Below are 4453 nucleotides of genomic sequence, written 5' to 3' on the forward strand. Positions count from 1 at the left end.
ACTTCCTGTCCTGGTGCAAGGGGGGGGAAAAATGATGTGTAAGACATTTTTGCTAAACGTGACGCATCATTCACAATTCAGTACAGAGCTCCGGTGCCCGCCTCTGATCATTGACTCAAAGAATTTGGATAAAAGTCAGTTTGATTGGGTAGTAACAAACGTTTTGAATACAGTTTGCACGCGGTGCAACACCATTCTTTTGCAGTTGTGATTTTTATTTGAATGACGTTGTTTAGTTAAAGGGGAAGTTGGGTAAAAAAAAATTAATCTTTAGAATAGTATGTTCTATGCGTCCCACTTGTCTAAACAGTGTATTGTGATTCATATTGCATTGGGGTATGAATTAAGTGGAATCCACCCGCTTTTATCATTCTCAGGTGATGGCGATTTTTCCACTTGCTTCCAAATGAAAATATGGTTAGTGGTGGTCACACAAGGACTCGCGGTCGTGGGTGCAAGGCGGTCACTAAATGTCTACATCACATCCACGACTGAACCCATCAGCCGCAACGGGGAATCTTGCGATTTCCATGTATAAAGGCACTTTGCGAGCGTCAATGTCATGCACAGACTCCAGCCGGTCTATTTCTACTTCTGCAAATGCCAAGCACAACAAGCGCTGCAACCGGGTTGATTTTAATGCAAATGAGGGGAGCATCAAAAATTGCACAGGAGTCAGCTATGTTTCTTTTCACAACGGTGCACAACAGCACAAATACCCACTTATTCCCATTTCTAACTACATATAAAATGTCTTGGAAAATACCAAAAGAAAGAAAATTCCACCCATGCGCAAAAGTTAAACTGCAGGCTCATGGTTTGGCTCGGATCACAGATTTCGAGACGACAAAGACGAACAACAATCCGTGCTCACAAACACACCTAGGGACAATTTGGAATGTACAATTTAACTAGGATGCATGTTTTTGGAATGTGGGAGTAAACCGAGATACCCAGAGAAAACCCACGCAGGCACGGGGAGAACATGCAAACTCCACACAGGAAGACGAAGTTGGAATCGAACCCACGACCGCTGCACTGTGATGCCATTGTGCCGCTCGGCCCGGCATCATTAATTTAATCTATTAATGCAGGTTCCTTGACATTTCTGTGTGTGACGGCAAAGGCAGAAAAAAAATCAGTAGCATTAATTTGAGGACCTGTTTCAAGTTTCCCAAATACTCCCATACATGCAACTTCCTCTGCTACTATTTTAGTGAATGTGAACTAATCATGTTGCCTTAATGTGAACGCTCACCGTTTTTTTTTTTTTCACCAACCATTCTGCGGATTGTGCCGTCTACTGTGCCAAAGGTTGTTGCGCTGCAAACTGCACGTTTGCCAAGTTGTGTAGCAAGTTTTAGTCCACACGTGTTGATGTCTCAGCATAGAAACGTGATTGACTTGAGGTTTGTCAACATGAAAGAATCCATTTAATGTGTTTCATGCAAATTTTACTTCATTTAATGTTCCTCCAACAAACATGCAATTATTGATCACCAACTACATGTTAGATTTAAGTAAATGAAACAGGCATGCGCTTGCAAACGTACTTTGAGTTTTGTTTGAATTATTTCCAGGCGAATTGATGTTATCAGCTGGTGTGGATTTTTTTTTTTTTCCTGAGAATTGAAACTTCCTCTGGACAGATTCAGCTGACTTCCTGTTAGAGATCCCCTCCCTTATGAATGGCCCCTCATTTACTGACACAGCACAGTTAAATGTCATCTTTAAATCTAAATCTAAATCAGCATTTGTCTGCATGCGTGTGCCTTTTATTACCGAGATTACCAAAACAGCTTACCGAGCTCCGAAGCTCGTGTTTGTGTTGTTTACGTAGAGCAGCATCCATGACAAAAGGTGGAAAATGTTGACTTTCCCCTGACAGTGTCAAAGGCTTAGCGGTGACCCATTAGGGTGTTAAATGTTCGCAGTTTGTATCAATTGCATAGATATAGCGGTCTTGTAAACGGCATATATTATTGCTTTGCTGCTGATAAGGAGAACACATGTGCGTCAAAGAGTGTAGCAACATAATATCCTGTTTTGGGTCATTCACAAGTTAACGCTCTCGAACATCTATCATAGCATTTTGGATTTTCACTTCCTCCCTCTCGAGTTTGTTGCAAAAAAAATCATCACTTGTTCCTGAAGCTTGTGTGGTCGAGTGTGTGTTTGCGGAAAGGCTTTGCAGTCAGCACTTTTCCCTTTCAGGTGTTATTGCTGATCCCTTTGATTGCGCTTTGCAATACGTGACCTGAGGAACACATGCAAACCTTTGATCGAGATTGTCACCGGCGAAGGTGCAAACCTGACAACTGTGATTGGGAGCTGCCAACAGCTGTTTTTTTGTTTTTTTAAAGGGAAACAAGCAGTAAAGTTTTTGGAGCACAACTGCCCCAATTGGTTATTTCTTACAATTTACTGGTCAATCTTAAGTGTTGAAATTGTCTTGATGTCTTTGACCATGCAACGGTAATGACTGAGAAAACATGCCTTATATATTTTTTTATTTATTATTTTATTTTTACATATACACTGGAGAGGGGAAGCTCTCCAATCATGTTGTGCACTGAGTATAATGACAATAAAGGGTATTCTGATTCTGATGCCCACATTATCCTCCTGACAGAATCAATGTGCTCACAGCTCGAACGTTTCTCAGTCTCCCTGAAAAAACATCTCTCTCCACTTCTCCATTGTGTTTCTGGGTGACTGGGAAAAGTATGAGAACTCACACACAAGTTTTTGGATCAAATATTGAGGCCAGCAAACAGGAGTGTTGACTGGAGGAGTTATCTCAAAATATTTGAAAGTAGAAACTTTTGATGCCATTTTGCACTTGAAATATATTTGTCCTGAAGTTTTTCAATAACTATAGATGAATATGTAGAATTTCACAGCAAGAGATTTAAAGACAAGTTATGATTCATTGACATGTCGTCCCTTTATTGACAGTGGAAACTGCTGACCTTCCTTGTTTCTGAGTCATTTACAGAGAAGATTATAGGGGGCCGATTTGTGTGAATTAGCCAAAGTGTTCGGCTTGCTCATCTTTGGAAATAGGCAATCAACAAAAAAATGTATTTGTTATATTTAACACTTGATGGGGTCAGGCACGCCAGAGTGCCCGGATTTGTCTTTTAAATGTTTTTTTTCTAGCGAGTGCCATCCAATGTGTCTTCTTGTAATCTAAATCTCTTTTAGTGCCAGGAGTAAAGTTGAGCCCTTGAGGGCCATAAAATTAGCGACAGAATCGTAACGCCGCTCAGTCACCTCAGCCTGGACTTTACGCACAGGTCTGACATTAGGGACTCACTGTTCAAAGCTTGCATTTCAGAAGGAAAGTTAGACTCCTGCAAACACAGGCGCAAACGCTTCCTCCACCTGGATAACGGTGCTTTAAATGACTTGCCATCTCTTTGGATTAAACCCTGTTTCGCAGCTCTTCATGCAATGAGGCGATTGCTTGTTATACTCGCAGGTAAAATTTCTGTGTTGGGTTAATCTATAACATGGGGTTATTTCTGTTTTTATAAAGACCTTTGTGGACATTCCTTGGGGCGTTTTATAACAGTTCCTCTGAGCTTTTTATGTTTTTTACAAAGGTGCATTACCCACAGGCTGGAAGTTGCCCACCCCAAGACATTTATGTCGAGATATAAATGATGCTTGAACTTTAATGATGCATTTCCAAGGTTTAAGACATGCTTAAATGTAAGCTCTTAACACTTGAGTTGCTCGCTGGTTGAATAATCCATTTGTTAGTTGGAAAAATGGAATACATAATTGAATAACCACCGATGTATGGCCAGTAACTTAAAAGAAAAACAGAGTGGGGGAAATGGATGGTAAATATGAGCAATCCAGTCCAGTAACCATCATTTGCCTTACCTGAACACACATAACATGGATGCATTAACTTTAATTTCTGTGAAACAAATTTGTATTTGTTGATTTCACAAATCCATTTAATTTCATCCCCTGTATTATCTCTCCGTGGTAAAAAACAAAACAAAAAAAAACATCCAATGCAGCCTATGTTGTCGCTGCATCCCCGTGCCTTGATGGACTGTTTGAGTGCAACACCGGAGAATGCATTCCCGCTGGACTTGTGTGCAATTTCAAGAAAGACTGCCGGGATGGCTCAGATGAATTCTTTTGTGGTAAGCCTTGCACCTTCATCTGATTTGAAATCTTCAGTAAGAAAGCCTGGATTTTACTTCAACAATATATGAACTTTTATTTAAGGCACATGCGATTTCGAGCATAACTCGTGTGGTTGGAACGACACCACCCACACTTGGACCAGGCAGTGGGCCAACGTAACCTCGCTACCTGGACAGGACCATACTTTAGGGAGCCCATGGGGTTAAGTTTGTTCCATGAATCCAACTGTTTTCTAGTCTTTTATATTGTATGGCTTTACTAGCTTGTCTTTTTTTTTCAACAG

Source organism: Idiotropiscis lumnitzeri, chromosome 12 (genome assembly GCF_059441095.1).
Source record: "Idiotropiscis lumnitzeri isolate Australia: NSW breed Sydney's pygmy pipehorse chromosome 12, RoL_Ilum_1.0, whole genome shotgun sequence".
NCBI lineage: Eukaryota > Metazoa > Chordata > Actinopteri > Syngnathiformes > Syngnathidae > Idiotropiscis > Idiotropiscis lumnitzeri.